Source organism: Bufo gargarizans, chromosome 4 (assembly GCF_014858855.1).
Source record: "Bufo gargarizans isolate SCDJY-AF-19 chromosome 4, ASM1485885v1, whole genome shotgun sequence".
In the NCBI taxonomy this organism is placed as follows: Eukaryota; Metazoa; Chordata; class Amphibia; order Anura; family Bufonidae; genus Bufo; species Bufo gargarizans.
In genome coordinates, this window is record NC_058083.1 from 425692853 (window position 1) to 425711104 (window position 18252).

Genomic DNA, 18252 nt, shown 5'->3' on the forward strand with positions numbered 1-18252 from the left:
TTCCGGTATAGGGCCCCTAGGACGGAACTCTATGCCGGAAAAGAAAAACGCGAGTGTGAAAGTACCCTAATCCGTCTGCTGGGATGCAGTGCTGACTTCTGGAAGTTTGCCAGCCAAAATTTGTATGGGCGTCCAGGGTGATAAACTGTCCTCGTTCGCAGCCTTATCAAGGATGTTGTCCAGATAGGGGATCAGGGTGATGCCCCTGGAATGGAGAAGGGCAAGGAGAGAAGCGAGCACTTTCGTAAATACTTGCGTCGCTGTTGCTAGGCCAAAAGGTAGAGCCACGAACTGGTAGTGGTGAGACTCTACCGCAAAGAAAATGCTGGTGCATGAGCAATGGAACATGCAGGTATGCGTCCCGAATGTCCACCGAGGAAAGGAACTCGACCAGTTCCAGAGAGGCAACGACGGAGTGGAGAGACTCCATCCTGAAGTGCTGGACCCTGACAAACCAGTTCAGGTTTGAATAAAAACCTATGAACTGCTCCGCAAGTGTAACCGGGGAGATCACTCCATGGACGAGAAAGGACTGTAATGCCTGAAAAAAGGCGGCAGCCTGAAATCAGTCCCAGAGCGGCTGGGAAATGAACAATCTGTCCGACAGGGTAGAGGCAAACTCGATCTTGTAACCAGAGGTTACTATCTCAAGTACACATTCGTCGGAAATGTGGGACAGCCAAACTTCCTGAAAAAGGAGCCAATCCCCCACCGAAGAGGGCGGGGCGCCCCTTCATGCTAAAGTTTGTCTATTGGCAGGGGCGCGGGTGGGTTGTGCCTGTGGGCGCCCGGCTGGTTGGGGGTTTAAAGGACTGTTTTCTCTTCTGCTCCTGATTGGAAACCCTGGGTGTGCCGAGAAGCTCAAAAGGAGTGAAAACGGAAGTTCGGGGGGCCTAGAGCGTATCGGAGGCTTCGCCTTGCCCTGTAGGAGGTGGGCACTTTTACCGCCCGTGGCCTCAGAGATTATCTTGTTCAACTGAGCACCGAACAGACGAGAGCCCGAAAAGGGAAGCCCCATAAAGGAACATTTTGACGAGGAGTCTGCCGCTAAGACTTTAAGCTACACCTCGCGCCGTAAGGCCACCATGAGAGTGGATAAGCTGGAGGTCCGCTGGAGCAAGATCAGTGGCGATGTCCTGGTGCAGGCGAAGGGCCCATTCAGAGACCACCTTAGCCACCCATGCAGAGTCAAAAATGGGACGAAGCGCAGAGCTAGCCGCCGCAATGGCAGACTTAGTAAAAGACTCCAGGTGGTGATCCACGGGGTCCTGAAGGGACATGCCATCGGCCACAGGAATAGCGGTATGCTTAGTGAGACGTGCGATAGGCGGGTCCACTTTGGGCAAGTACGACCATTTCACAACTAGGTCTGGCGGAAAGGGGTATAACAGATCGAGGTGCTTAGAAGCGCTGAAACGACAATCTGGATGGTCCCATGCCTTGGCAATGATGACTGAAAAATCGTCGGGAAAGGCCTTAGGGGCTTGTTTCAAGCCGAGAAAAGAAACTCCCTGGCGGCTAGACGAAGAAGAGACGACCAGGCTATCTACCTTGGAAGCAATCTTAGAAGTTTGCTCCTGATCCAGATCAGAGTCTGAATCAAGTACCTCCCCTTCGGACAGTGTCTCGCCTGGGAGGGAGGACTTATCCAAGAGTGGCCTTGGGGGAGGGGGAGACACCGAGGCATCAGAAGAGGAAAAGTGTCCCGTTCTGGGCCGCTTGTAAGAAGGTCTGCCCCTGGGTTGGTCACCTGAGGAAGGCACGAGATTTGCAGGGGAGGACTGGTCAAGCGTAGTGGGTGGGGGCTGGTGGAAGGCGGGTGTCAGTCGTGGTTTCGGACATGGCTCTAAGAGCTGGTTCCAGGGTTGGAGGGATATAGGGTTGTCCTACCAGAAAAGCTGCAGGTGGGACCAGGTCCTGATGTCCCCCAGTGAAGCTTCCGACTGACAATAAGAAACATAAGCTTGTCAGAAAATATCTGTACTGGTACCCCAGAGGCTGTTCAAGGGCAACATGGCACCCGTAAACCAGTCAATCATAATCTGAGTTTTCATTACCCAAATTTTTATTGATCAAAATAATGTAACAATCAATAAAGCTGTCTTATGTTTAAACAGAGTTACATTGTCTGTCATTGAATCATATACAGACACATGAGCATATAAACTTTGTCAATGGACAACCTATCCATATGAGAGTGAGCTATAATCCCTAAGGGTACTTTCACACGTGCATTGTGAGGATCCGGCAGGCAGTTCCGTCGCCGGAACTGCCTGCCGGATACGGAAATCCGTATGCAAACGGATAGCATTTGTAGACTGATCTGGATCCGTCTCACAAATGCATTGCAATACCGGATCTGTCTTTCTGGTGTCATCCGGAAAAACAGATCCGGTATTTATTTATTAGGCAGGGAGTTAACAAACATACTGTTATGTACTGCTGACATTAGCACATTGCTAATGTCAGTAAGCTACATAACGATTTTTCCCATGACAAAAACCCTTTAAAGACACAGTACACACTGGCTCTTTTGTAATACAGGTGGAAGTTTGTAGATTGTTGCTAAGGAGCAAGTGAGGACGAACTGGCAGAATGAATGTGAATCTTAACAAACCAGTGCCAGTTTGTGGTCTGTTGCTCCACTCTAGGATCAGTGACTGCTTCAGTGAGAACAGGTGAAGCTCCCCTATGGTGGTAGAAAGCATACGTGGCCTCACACCTCTGTGGTGTCCTATATCGTGCATCACATCTCACCTCGCGCCTCACGAACACTTCCGTCACAGTTTTACTTCACTGCCCCGTCTCACACAGTCCCGGTTGCTATCCTGCAGTGGGTGGGGCTATGCAACATGGGCGTGGCTTCGGAGTGATGGGGGCGTGGTCACGGAGTTTCGGCTCGTAGAGAGACAAGTTCTCATCTTTGGAGTGAGTGACTACACCGCTCCACGCACTTCATACCTCTCTGGCACGTCCTCTCTTTCTCTCTGAACGCCCTCTCTCACTCTCTGAACGCCCTCTCTCACTCTGCAGGTCCGACGGCAACCCATGCTGCAAACAGAGCATGCGCAGCTCTGTTTTATATAGGGCATCGGAATAAAGCTTTGCGCATGTGTGGCGTGCACATTCATGTAATCAATGAGCAGCAGGCCAGGGGAAGGAGGTGCTTCTTCTGCGCAAGCGCAGCCCATGGAATTGCCCAAGAAGCGGTGACCGTAACTAGGGGGAACCAAAGTGTAACACTGGGGTAGATTTGAAGTAGGCACAACAGTGCACAACATCAATGGCACAACAGTAACAAATTAAACTATGATCATTGTGATGGGAATACCCCTCTAATCATACTTATGATTTCAGCAAATGGGGGGGGATTTGTTTTTTCCAGTACCTCGCTATTTTTAATCTGACAGTGATTATTACATGAATGATCACTGTTCTGGTCTCATATGCGAAGGAATCGAAGTCTACTGACAAAGGGCTTGATGTGCTGAGAGAGTAATGGAATTTCCACAAACTTGGGTCAATAAGTTATTAAAGGGGTATTATCATCTTAATGATCAATGTTAAATCTGTTAATGATTTAACAGTGATCATTTTTCTAAATATATTTCATTAACAAATCCCCACCCCTTAGAAAAAAATAAACCTATACTTGCCTGACTGTTGTCTTCCGTCTCCCCTGGTTACGGCGACCGCTCTCCTCAGGAATCGCGGTGGCCGCGCGTGCGCAGACGACTTCTTTTCTTCTCCCGGCCGGCCGCGCGCTGTACTGAACGCGCACGCAGAGTCTGCGCATGTGCCTTGGTGACTTCTTCCTGGCAAGAATACTATACTGGCCAGGAAGAAGTCACCAGGGCGCATGCGCGGACTCGGCATGCGCATTCAGTACAGCACCCGGCCGCGAGAAGACATCAATGAAGATGGAGCCTGCCGAAACCAGGAAGTGGACGGCGCGCCGGGAGCAGGTAAGTATAAAACTGCGTCTTGAGAAAACCCCTTTAGTAGCTGACCAAAGAGCTTTAATCTCTCTACGGTTCCACCATACATGAATCATGTCTGCCTTAGTTTCAGAGCACCTCCAACATATATTAGTTGTATTAGGAATAATAAAGAAATAACAGTCGGCACCACTGAGTGTGATATAATGTCAGTAACACTCTCTTCCAGGGAACATGCAGTGAAATTGGTGGTGCTCTGCTAGGGCAAACAGTCCAAAATTCGCATAAATGAAAATTAGAGGAAAAAGCGGCACTCACCGAATCTTCACAAAATGTAGCTTTATTGTAGGTTAAAACACATCAGGTGCGGGTCACAAATGCAGCAAAGTCAGACAACAGCCGTTTCAGCTAGGATCGTGCTTTGTCAAGCCCACTGTGACGTGGTGGAGGAGCGCCGTAAATACCTGTCTCCTCTCCACACATCACAGCCAGACAGGTGAATCAATCATGCATACGGATCACCTCTGTAAGTAAATAGAACATTAAGATAAAAATCTAACTAAGACATCAAGGTCATTTCTGTCATTAAAACCGAATGCTCCCATGGCATCGGTTTTAATGATCCATTCGGCCTCTCTCTGTAATAGAATACGTTTTCTGTCTCCACCTCGCGCAGGTAAATTGACTCTTGCGATGCCTGCACATTTTAACACCTTTTTGTTACGTTGCTGCACATCATTAACGTGTTCTATGAGGCGCATGGCACCGATACCTGTTGCAATCGATCTCTTATGTTCTCTAAACCGCACATATAGACCTCTGTGAGTTTTACCAACATAAAATCTCTCACGGGGACAGTAGATCACATAAACTACAGAGGTTGATTTGCAGTTAATATATTGTCGAACTACATGCGTCTTTCTTCCCATCTGAATGTGTGTCCCTATGCGCATGGAATTACACATTCACCAAGATTCGGTGAGTTCCGCTTTTTCCTCTTATTTTTCATTTATGCGATTAGTTGTATTAGGGTTTATGTTATTTAGCCTAGATGGTGTAAGATACCACCTATACAGAATCTTTCTTGAGTTTTCTAGGTGATTCATACACTTAGATAACCTGGATGTAATTGAGAAGGATTCCTGCCATTGATCTGTACTAATAGAGCAGTTCAAATCTTTTTCCCATTTCCGACAAAATAAATATATATAAATATATATATATATATATATATATATGTATATATATATATATATATATAAAAATATAAAAAGTTAAAGGCAGCACAAAACGTAACCGTAAGTCAGTTGTGCCAGCAATTAGACGCGACCCACCGTCAATAGATACAAAAGAAAAGGATTGCAGCACTTCGAATTGGTGAAAAAATGTCATTGGGTGAATAAAGGACTTCACATTTTTTCACCAATTGGAAGTGCTGCAAACCTTTTCTTTTGTGTGTGTGTGTGTGTGTGTGTGTATTATATATATATATATATATATATATATATATATATATAGATACAAAAATTGGACTGCACTCCCAGCAATTCGTGAAGAAAATCTAAGTTTATTCACCCATCTATGGCAAAGCGACGTTTCGGCTCCAACTGAGCCTTTCTCAAGCATTGGTGAACAGTACATAGCAAACATATATAGGTGTGTCATATATACAATCAATATAATCACATAATTGGTACTTTACAAATAGTATCTGTGCATAATACATGTCGGTACAAAAATGCATTTCATTAATATGATATCAGGTGACCTGTGCTAAATAAAATGACCAAAAATCAAAACTGTGCATTAATTAAAAGAAATACCGAAGAATACACAATTATTTGCAACTGTAGCTAATTATCATAACATTAGTACATCAGCTGAAACGGTAGCCAAGTGCAACAATATAAAGGATTGATGAATTTTAACCTGATAGACGGATGAAGCCCACATATACTGTAGCGCCGATCGGCGCGTCCTGTGCAGTCCAATGCGCATGTTCCAGCCTGTCAGCGTCATCGGTGGAGGCCGCATCCAAGCGCCACGTCGCCGCTCACTGATGACATCAGCCGCACCTTAGTGACGCCCACCGATGTCAGCAGCAGGCGGCGCCTGCGCTCTGCTCATACCAACCTATGTCCACCATATTAGTTAAGGGAATCCTGTCCAGGAAGGATCTTCATTACAAATCATAATGATAGAAAGCATTCTATAGTATCAGTTGCTGTGGTCACTTGCCACAATACAGCAGGTGGTATGCGTCAACGTCTTTGTCCAAAACGGTGAACGCACATCCTGTGATCCCACACCGGTCCCTGGCACGTCAGTGTCGTTGGCCCCATGGGATCAAACCCGGCTTCTTTAAGCAACTAAGAGGGTACTCCTCATTATATCAGAGCGCTATCCACATAAGGATAATCTATACAAAAATAGATCCATTCCCCTATTAATGCATATTACACCTGGATGGAACAGACGTTTGGGCTGCACAAGGAAATATAAAATCGTATGAATCAAACTAGATTAGCAGATCAAAAAAAAAAAAAATTTATTCTGGGGCTTGTCATCCACTGTCAGGTTCATCCATCTTCCACAGTATCTTCGGCATCGCATTTGTCTAAAAAGACAGTGAAAAGTGTGTTAGTGACAATGTGAAATGAATCGTGTTAATAAATTTTTTTTAAAAATAAAACCAATGTTTCTGTACTATACATAGGATTTTACACAAAGGTCATACAGGTTACATCAGGGCAAACTGCTATCCTCACGTAATCCCTCCATATCTGTAATCAATGTTTAGGCCTACAGGGTAAAGGCTTTTTAATGTTTGGATCCACTGCATTTCTTTTTTCTTTAATAACGCTATCCGGTCCCCACCTCTCCGTGGCATTGGAACATGGTCTATGACCCAACACTTAAGATCTTTCTCCTTATGTTTAAATAGCCCAAAATGTCTTGGGACTGGTAGGTCCTTACGGCCTTTCCTAATTGAATGACGATGGTTGTTTAGTCTAGTTTTCAAATCTGTGGATGTTTCTCCTACATATAGAATATCACACGGACAAGATAGCACATAAATAACGAATGAGGTATCGCAAGTAAGATGGAATTTAATGGGAAATACTTGCCCTGTCTTGGGGTGTACAAATGCCCTAGATCTCTGGATCAACCCGCAGTTGACACAATGGAGACACGGGTAACACCCCGTGCCCAATGGTGCCAATGTGGTCTGTATCGTCCTGGTTTTTGGACCCAAATCGGCCCTCACTACTTGATCTCTAATATTGCGAGGTCGACGGTAAGCGCACATGGGAGGAGTTAGGAACTCGGGTATCTTTTGGAGACAGCTTCCCAATATGGGCCAGTGTCTCTTTATGATTTTACTGATGGAGTCACTATGCTCTGTGTACGTGGAGACAAACGTAATTCTCTCTGGTCTATCTTTGTTGGCCTTGCCTTGCATTACAGTGTCACGGTCCATAGCCAGCACTCTCTGTTTTTGCTCAATAAGTAATTTGTTGGGATAACCCCGTTGTTTGAATTTAGAGACCATGTTGTCTACCGTCTGCTCTAAAGTATCATTATTATCCACAATGCGTTTAGCTCTTAAAAACTGTGAATGGGGGAGATGTTTTACCATACTACGTGGGTGGCAGCTTTCATACCTTAATATCATATTCCTATCCGTGGGTTTCGTATATAATGATGTGGTAAGCTTGCCTTCACAGATCTCCACATTGGTGTCAAGGAACTGGACTGAGATGTTGGAATGTGTCAAAGTAAATTGTAATTCACCATCAATCCCATTGAGGTAATGGTGAAAGTCAAACAATTGTTCCTCAGTACCGGTCCAGATGAGGAAGATGTCGTCTATGTACCGCCACCAGCCCAGAAGATACTGGGCATGGTGGGACCCATAGACGACATCTTCCTCATAATGGCGCATGAATATGTTGGCGTACGTTGGGGCCACATTGGACCCCATCGCCACGCCGCGTTTTTGGATGTAAAACGTATCCTGAAAAAGAAAATAATTGTATTCCAATACTATCCTCAAGAGTGATATGATAAATGAGCTCGCCTCAGGCGTCATGGATGACATATCCAACATATTTTGTACCGCCATGATGCCCTTGTAATGGTTGATAGAGGTGTATAATGACACCACATCAAATGATGCCAGAATGATCTCTTTAGTCATATCAAGGTTCACAGAGTTAGGGTCTATTCACACGTCCGTTGTTTCCTTCCTGATCTGTTCCGTTTTTTGCTGAACAGATCTGGACCAGATCTGGACCCATTCATTTTCAATGGGTCCTGAAAAAAAATCTGACATTGTGCTGTCCGTTTTTTTTCAGGACCCATTGAAAATGAATGGGTCCAGATCTGGTCCAGATCTGTTCCGCAAAAAACGGAACAGATCAGGAAAGAAACAACGGACGTGTGAATAGACCCTTAAGTTTGTTCAAAAAATCGGATGTGTCCCTAATATAGGATCGTCCCCCTGTAGAAAAGTTACGTAATATTCTGTCTAAAAAGATGGATATGGGACAGAACACTGAATCAGTGCCTGAAACAATGGGGCGCCCGGGTGGGTCCACCATTGTTTTATGCACTTTCGGCAGGACATAGATCACCGGAGTGATGGGGTGGGAGACCGTAAGGTATTCCCTCAGACCCTCATCTATGATGCCCGCTTGTGTTGCATCTGCCAAACATTCATCAATTAAACGCATGATATTAAACTTGGGATCACAAGATATCTCACAATATACATTCGCATCACTGAGTTGTCTTAAAATCTCCTTGGTATATTTGGAGGTATCAAGTACTACAACGGCACCGCCTTTATCGGCCGGTTTTATAGTGAGCTCAGTATCCCTCTTCAATTCAGTAAATGCATGTATCTCAGCCGCAGTGAGATTGGGGAACCTGAAGCTCTCATTGGACAGAAGAGCTCTCAGGGCACCAACCTCATTTTTTACCGCCGAGATATACGCATCAACAGCTGGTTCATTTACATTTGGATTAAAAAGGCTTTTCTTTGACAGATTAAACATCCTATATGTGAATTCACTGGACCTTGTTGTCTGCTCACCACCCTTCCCCTGAAACCATACTTTAAGCTTAATAGAGCGAAAGAAATTGCATAGATCAGACTCAACATCTAACCAATTAATCTTTGCATTGGGACAAAAAGATAAACCTTTTGATAAAACAGAGACCTGTGCAGGTGTCAACAATTTAGAAGAGAGGTTAATTACTGGCATCATTCTGGCATCATTTGATGTGGTGTCATTATACACCTCTATCAACCATTACAAGGGCATCATGGCGGTACAAAATATGTTGGATATGTCATCCATGACGCCTGAGGCGAGCTCATTTATCATATCACTCTTGAGGATAGTATTGGAATACAATTATTTTCTTTTTCAGGATACGTTTTACATCCAAAAACGCGGCGTGGCGATGGGGTCCAATGTGGCCCCAACGTACGCCAACATATTCATGCGCCATTATGAGGAAGATGTCGTCTATGGGTCCCACCATGCCCAGTATCTTCTGGGCTGGTGGCGGTACATAGACGACATCTTCCTCATCTGGACCGGTACTGAGGAACAATTGTTTGACTTTCACCATTACCTCAATGGGATTGATGGTGAATTACAATTTACTTTGACACATTCCAACATCTCAGTCCAGTTCCTTGACACCAATGTGGAGATCTGTGAAGGCAAGCTTACCACATCATTATATACGAAACCCACGGATAGGAACATGATATTAAGGTATGAAAGCTGCCACCCACGTAGTATGGTAAAACATCTCCCCCATTCACAGTTTTTAAGAGCTAAACGCATTGTGGATAATAATGATACTTTAGAGCAGACGGTAGACAACATGGTCTCTAAATTCAAACAACGGGGTTATCCCAACAAATTACTTATTGAGCAAAAACAGAGAGTGCTGGCTATGGACCGTGACACTGTAATGCAAGGCAAGGCCAACAAAGATAGACCAGAGAGAATTACGTTTGTCTCCACGTACACAGAGCATAGTGACTCCATCAGTAAAATCATAAAGAGACACTGGCCCATATTGGGAAGCTGTCTCCAAAAGATACCCGAGTTCCTAACTCCTCCCATGTGCGCTTACCGTCGACCTCGCAATATTAGAGATCAAGTAGTGAGGGCCGATTTGGGTCCAAAAACCAGGACGATACAGACCACATTGGCACCATTGGGCACGGGGTGTTACCCGTGTCTCCATTGTGTCAACTGCGGGTTGATCCAGAGATCTAGGGCATTTGTACACCCCAAGACAGGGCAAGTATTTCCCATTAAATTCCATCTTACTTGCGATACCTCATTCGTTATTTATGTGCTATCTTGTCCGTGTGATATTCTATATGTAGGAGAAACATCCACAGATTTGAAAACTAGACTAAACAACCATCGTCATTCAATTAGGAAAGGCCGTAAGGACCTACCAGTCCCAAGACATTTTGGGCTATTTAAACATAAGGAGAAAGATCTTAAGTGTTGGGTCATAGACCATGTTCCAATGCCACGGAGAGGTGGGGACCGGATAGCGTTATTAAAGAAAAAAGAAATGCAGTGGATCCAAACATTAAAAAGCCTTTACCCTGTAGGCCTAAACATTGATTACAGATATGGAGGGATTACGTGAGGATAGCAGTTTGCCCTGATGTAACCTGTATGACCTTTGTGTAAAATCCTATGTATAGTACAGAAACATTGGTTTTATTTTTTAAGAAAATTTATTAACACGATTCATTTCACATTGTCACTAACACACTTTTCACTGTCTTTTTAGACAAATGCGATGCCGAAGATACTGTGGAAGATGGATGAAATTAGAATAAACTTAAATATGGATTATTTGCATATAATCACTCACATAAATCTTTGAAACCGTATTTTAGTGATCTGGATGAATTAAAACTTAGCTTTTATTCTAGCTTTTATAAGATAAATAAGATTTTGTTCCTCAAAATGAAAGTAAAGAGGTAGGTAATCGTAGATTGCTCACAGTATCCCACGATATACGGGACTTGTACTGAGGGCAATACTGAAATGTCCACAAGGGCAAAATATAAAGTGGCTGATGTATTCCAAACGTGATGTTTCAAGGTCTAGACAATTTGGATGGTACGCATCAGTATTCAGGCCACAAGTGGTCAGGTTTTGGTGCACACAGCCGCCAATATCTGACACGTCAAGGTGGACACATAACAAATATTAAACAACAAAAAATCTATATGCACAACGACAAAAACAACATAAATAATGACATGGATGTATGTGTATATCCGTGTTACATATTGCACACTCACACATCCACAGCATATAGGTGCACGGCGGCACCGCTTAAGAAAAAGACACACCACCAGGTGTCCTACCGTACAGATTTGATATACTCCAGGCACCTGTGTTCTTTTATGTCTTTATCAGGCAGGGTGGTCCTTTTCGGCAGTTGGAGGCTATTTGAAGGGAATAAAGACGATGATTTTTCTTTTCTATCCCTATAAGGCCCTCGCAGCCCTACACTAAGCCTCCAAGACTAGCCACGGGGTGTCCCACTAGTTGGGCCCCCGTCCGGAACCTAGCCCTGGAATTGTGGTCCCTAGAAAGGCCCTACAAGGATCCCTACATGCACGTTTCTGGGGTAGGGCAATGAGCCCTTCCCCTCATCAGGGGATATAGTTTCTGAGGGCCGGAGAATACAAAAAGAGAGTCACCAAAAGTGGTGACTCTCCTATAAAGTAAGGCGCACAGGTGGGTGTGCAACCGGCAATGGGAATGAAGGAGAGGAGACAGATAGAATAACGTCTCCTCCCTTCCGTCACTAAGGTGGAGCGCACAGATAGGTGCACAGCCACAGTGTAAAGTGGAGTGCACAGATACGTGCACAGCCGCAATAAGGATAGAGAAGGGGGACAGATGAAAGCGCCCCTTATCCTCTTAAGGTGCACAGGTTGGTGCCGCAGGCATATGTCTTACCTGGTCTACGGGCTGCGAGGGCCTTATAGGGATAGAAAAGAAAAATCATCGTCTTTATTCCCTTCAAATAGCCTCCAACTGCCGAAAAGGACCACAGGTGCCTGGAGTATATCAAATCTGTACGGTAGGACACCTGGTGGTGTGTCTTTTTCTTAAGCGGTGCCGCCGTGCACCTATATGCTGTGGATGTGTGAGTGTGCAATATGTAACACGGATATACACATACATCCATGTCATTATTTATGTTGTTTTTGTCGTTGTGCATATAGATTTTTTGTTGTTTAATATTTGTTATGTGTCCACCTTGACGTGTCAGATATTGGCGGCTGTGTGCACCAAAACCTGACCACTTGTGGCCTGAATACTGATGCGTACCATCCAAATTGTCTAGACCTTGAAACATCACGTTTGGAATACATCAGCCACTTTATATTTTGCCCTTGTGGACATTTCAGTATTGCCCTCAGTACAAGTCCCGTATATCGTGGGATACTGTGAGCAATCTACGATTACCTACCTCTTTACTTTCATTTTGAGGAACAAAATCTTATTTATCTTATAAAAGCTAGAATAAAAGCTAAGTTTTAATTCATCCAGATCACTAAAATACGGTTTCAAGGAAGATGGATGAACCTGACAGTGGATGACAAGCCCCAGAATAAATTATTTATTTTTTTGATCTGCTAATCTAGTTTGATTCATACGATTTTATATTTTCTTGTGCAGCCCAAACGTCTGTTCCATCCAGGTGTAATATGCATTAATAGGGGAATGGATCTATTTTTGTATAGATTATCCTTATGTGGATAGCGCTCTGATATAATGAGGAGTACCCTCTTAGTTGCTTAAAGAAGCCGGGTTTGATCCCATGGGGCCAACGACACTGACGTGCCGGGGACCGGTGTGGGATCACAGGATGTGCGTTCACCGTTTTGGACAAAGACGTTGACGCATACCACCTGCTGTATTGTGGCAAGTGACCACAGCAACTGATACTATAGAATGCTTTCTATCATTATGATTTGTAATGAAGATCCTTCCTGGACAGGATTCCCTTAACTAATATGGTGGACATAGGTTGGTATGAGCAGAGCGCAGGCGCCGCCTGCTGCTGACATCGGTGGGCGTCACTAAGGTGCGGCTGATGTCATCAGTGAGCGGCGACGTGGCGCTTAGATGCGGCCTCCACCGATGACGCTGACAGGCTGGAACAGTATATGTGGGCTTCATCCGTCTATCAGGTTAAAATTCATCAATCCTTTATATTGTTGCACTTGGCTACCGTTTCAGCTGATGTACTAATGTTATGATAATTAGCTACAGGTGCAAATAATTGTGTATTCTTCGGTATTTCTTTTAATTAATGCACAGTTTTGATTTTTTGTCATTTTATTTAGCACAGGTCACCTGATATCATATTAATGAAATGCATTTTTGTACCGACATGTATTATGCACAGATACTATTTGTAAAGTACCAATTATGTGATTATATTAATTGTATATATGACACACCTATATATGTTTGCTATGTACTGTTCACCAATGCTTGAGAAAGGCTCAGTTGGAGCCGAAACGTCGCTTTGCCATAGATGGGTGAATAAACTTAGATTTTCTTCACGAATTGCTGGGAGTGCAGTCCAATTTTTGTATCTACAAACGTGGGGTAAGCACCTGTTGCCGTCCTTGGATTTTGCACCCATATACTAAGGGTGGTGCCGCCTGTGTTTTTTCTTTTTTTATATATATATATATATATATATATATATATATATATATGTATGTGTGTGTGTGTGTGTGTGTGTGTGTGTGTGTGTATATATATATATGATAGGGACAGTCTCTTGAGATGATGACTCCTTTGATGTGGACTCCTTTTCTTAGACAATAGGTGTCTTATCTGGAAGTACTTGTAAAATTCCTTATTTGGTATGCCATACTTATCTCTAATTGTATTAAAAGGTAATTCAGCATTTTCAAATGATTCCCCTAAATACCTAATGCCAGTGTGAACCCATGTTCTGAGATCCAAATCTGGGATAGACCTCTCTAAGGCCCCTTTCACACAGGCGAGTAGTCAGCGCGGATGCGATGCGCGGGTTGAACGCATTGCACCCGCACTGAATACCGACCCATTCATTTCTATGGGGCTGTTCACATGAGAGGTGATTTTCATGCATCACTTGTGCGTTGCGTGAAAATCGCAGCATGCTCTATGTTCTGCATTTTTCACGTAATGCAGGCCCCATAGAAGTCAATGGGGCTGCGTGGAAATCGCAAGCATCCGCAAGCAAGTGCGGTTGCGGTGCGATTTTCACGCACGGTTGCTAGGAGACGATCAGGTGATTTTCCTATTTCATGACGTAAAGTCATGATTTTATTAAAGACACGGAGGCGAGTATTGCTATTCTCCTTCTTTACTCTGACCAATAGCAGCAAAGATAAAAATAAATATTGAACATTTGAACAGCCCCTCCCCATAGTCCCAGTATAACAGGCCACTCCGCCTGCAAATCCTCCTCTTTCTTTGTAACGCAAGACCGAACATCCAACAGAACCGGAAAAACCAAGAGTCCCAGAACATCATGGAACAACAACCGCCTTCCATCCGGAAGCGAAACGGGAAGAGCCGGAAACAGCGCCGAAGGATGCTCCTTGATTTGTCCACATCAACCAAACGGCCGGAACCGAACTGCCGACGACGTAGACCAACAGACACCGCACACCGGGCCGGTCTCAACCTGAAAAGGTGAAAAAACAGAAAAATGACAGTAACAAAAATTGGGACATGGCATCCAAAATCAACTGGTTGCGAACAAACCTACTCAGGAAAAAAAACTCATAGAGTTAAGAACAACATGTGTATGACACAAATCAATACTATCTGCAGAATAAACATCATTCAGAATAATAAACATACCTATAGGGAGGGAACTCAGGGTGGGCAATACTCGCCTCCGTGTCTTTAATAAAATCATGACTTTACGTCATGAAATAGGAAAATCACCTGATTTTATTACAAGACCCGGAGGCTCATATTGCGAGTTCAAAGTTAAGACAAATTCTCAATGATTGATGAGAAAACGTGAGGACCTGGCCGAAAGTAAAATTCTCTGAACGTGGACACTCTGGACCAGTCCGCCAACTTCAAAATGTCCTCCAACCTGGCGCCAGACACCGCCAAAGAGGTAGCGGATGCCCCCCTAGCAGAATGCGCCGAAAAAATGGAAGTGTCCACGCCCGCCAATTCCATGATCCACTTCATCCACCTGGCCAGCGTGGGAGTGGTCACCGGGGCAAACGGACGAATGGTAGAGAGGAAAAGATGAGAAAACTCCCGTGATCGATGAATGGAAGTGCGAGCTTCATACTCCTTGAGACATTCCACCGGACAGAGAGAAGGCGAGGCCGGGAAAGCCGGATAAGCGACTGAGCGTATGTGAGACTTGGTCCTCCTAGAGATGTCAAAGGAGACCCCCTCCGGAGTATACGAGCGGGCATCATAATCCAAAGCCCGGACGTCAGACACCCGCTTGCAGGAAATTAGACAGAAAAGAGTGACCAGCTTCGCCGACAGTTGCCTTAAGGACAGGTCTGAATTCTGAGGCCAAGAAGTTAGAAACGAGAGGACACAAGACACGTCCCAAGTAGCCGAAAATCTAGGTCTAGGAGGCCGAGACATCCGAGAGCCACGCAATAGACGGCACACCAAAGGATGTTGCCCCGCAGGAGTACCGTCAAACCCCTGGTGGGACGCAGAAATGGCCGACCTGAAAAGGCTGATCGTGCGATATGCCTTGCCCTGGTCGAAAAGAGAAGATAGGAAATCTAAGATCTCCGTCACAGGAGCCGAAACGGGATCCAAGTCCCTAGCCACGCACCAGCGATCCCAAGATCCCCAGGCAGATCTGTAAGATCTTCTGGTCCCTGGGGCCCAAGCGTTCTCCAACAGGACTCTAGCTGTTCCCGAAACTCCCGGGACCTCCCAGGGACCCCTGAAATGCGACACGCCAACAGGCGCAGAGAACCGTCCAGGAGGAGAGGATGTAGCTGGTGATTCGGACCTCGGAGGAGAGTCTGAGATGTCGGGAGCAAGTACGGGGTCTCCATCATCATTTCCAGAAGGTGAGGAAACCACGACTGGGAAGTCCAAAACGGGACCAGCAGAACCAGATCCGCTGAATGACGGCGTACGTGAATCAGGGTCCTGGGGATCAGCTGAAAGGGGGGGAATGCGTAAAGCAGACCCCGCGACCAATCCTGTAGGAATGCGTCCACAGCCTCGGCCTCCGGGTCCGGGCGCCAACTGTAGAAACGTGGCAGCTGCGTGTTCAGGCGGGAGGCAAACAGGTCGATACAGCAAGGCCCCCAAAGAGACGTTAAGGAACGGAACACTGCCGGATCTAACTGCCAGTCGCTGGAGTCGGAGAGATATCGAGAGCTCCAATCTGCCCGAATGTTCTGGACGCCCGGAAGATATTCCGCCAAGACGATCAACTCCTTGTCCAGACAGTAGTCCCAGAAATCCTTCGCCAACCGAGATAGGATGGTGGAACGTGTACCGCCCATGCCGTTGATGTAACGCACTGCCGACACGTTGTCCATGCGAAGTTGAATGCAAGCCTTGGCCGTGTCTCTCGTGAAACTCTTGATTGCGAACGAACCTGCCAACAGTTCCAGCGCATTGATATGGAATCCCGCTTCGTCCGCTGACCAGCCGCCTCCGGTTGAGATCCCCTCGCAGTGAGCTCCCCAGCCCGACAGGCTGGCATCCGAATCCACCATGAAGTCCGGGCGATGACCGAAAATAGCCTTGCCGTTCCAAGCCTGTAAATTGTGGATCCACCAGGATAGCTCCTCCTTGGTTTCCTCGTCCAGGGAAATCCAATCCGCATAGGAAGCCCCCCTCCGGAGGTGGAAAATCTTCAGTCGCTGGAGGGCCCGGTAGTGTAGTGGGGCTGGGAAGACCGCCTGGATGGAAGAAGCCAGAAGGCCTATGATCCTGGCTAGTTGACGCAACGGGATCTGGGAAGACAACCTGGCTCTGCACAACTCCTTCCGAATGGACCGGACCTTGGTCGGCGGTAGGCTGAGAGTCCCTGCCGTGGAATCCACCAGAAACCCCAGGAACTCCATCTCGCGAGCCGGGGTGAGACAGGACTTCTCCTGATTGAGAAGGAAACCCAGATCCGACAGGAGATCCATTGTCCAGCGAAGGTGATTCAGTAATACTGCATGATCCTGTGCCATGATCAGGATGTCGTCCAGATAGACGATGAGACGAACTCCCCGACTGCGCAGCCAGGCCATAGCAGGGCGCATCAGCTTGGTGAAGCACCACGGAGCAGAAGAGAGGCCGAAAGGGAGGCATGTAAACCGCCAAATCCTGTCCTTCCAAAGGAAACATAGAAGGTTCCTGGACGCGTCCTCGACAGGGACGGTAAGATACGCGTCCTTCAGGTCCAACTTGACCATCCAATCGCCCACCTGAAGCAGGTCCCGCAGGAGATGGATGCCCTCCATCTTGAAATGGCGGTACCTGACGAACGCGTTGAGAGCGCGTAAATTGATGACGGGCCGAAGCTGGCCCCCTTTTTTCGCCACCAAGAAAATGTTGCTGATTATCGCACCAGTGGATGCCGGAGCCGGCTCTATGGCCCCTTTGCGGAAGAGCTCGGATAGCTCTGAGTCCACAAGTATGCGGCTCTCTACTGACAGCACTGCCGGATGTGGGGGCGGGATGGATAGGTGGGGAGATGTCAACTCTATGTGGAAACCCCTGACCGTGGAGAGAATCCATTGGTCCGAGGTGATGCGCGACCAAGCTCGAGAAAAGAGCTGGAGTCTGCCCCCTACACAAACAGTTGAAGAATTGAAATGAGGCATCGGTCTTACCATAAGGACGTCTGGAACCAGGGTGTCCTCTGTATCCTCTAGGTCTCCAGGATCCTCCCCGGGAAGGGAAGAAAGATGATGTCTCCCGCCTCTGCTCCTGGAATGCAGGTCTCTGGGAGAAGGAGCCTCTGCCCGTAGCACGGGATTGGAAGTGGGCACGGCCGGACAGACGGCCCCTGAAACTGCCGGCCCTGGTAGAGACCCTACCGTGAAACACCCGTTTCATTGAACTCTGGGCCTTATCGAGTGCTGTAAAGGCACCAACAAAACGGCCTAAGTCCTTAATAAAGGACTCGCCAAACAGCAAGCCCTGGGCCTCCTTACCGGCTTCCGTGAGCGCCAAGTTGGAGAGTTTAGGCTCAATCTTGAAAAGAATGGCCTTGCGCCGTTCAA

General features: G+C 46.2%; 1 protein-coding gene across 1 annotated transcript in view; it reads left to right on the forward strand.

The window, feature by feature from the left end:
• The window catches only part of URB2 (URB2 ribosome biogenesis homolog), a 101041-nt gene that overhangs the window by 67118 nt on the left and 15671 nt on the right, over nucleotides 1-18252 (forward strand). The window lies entirely within an intron of this gene.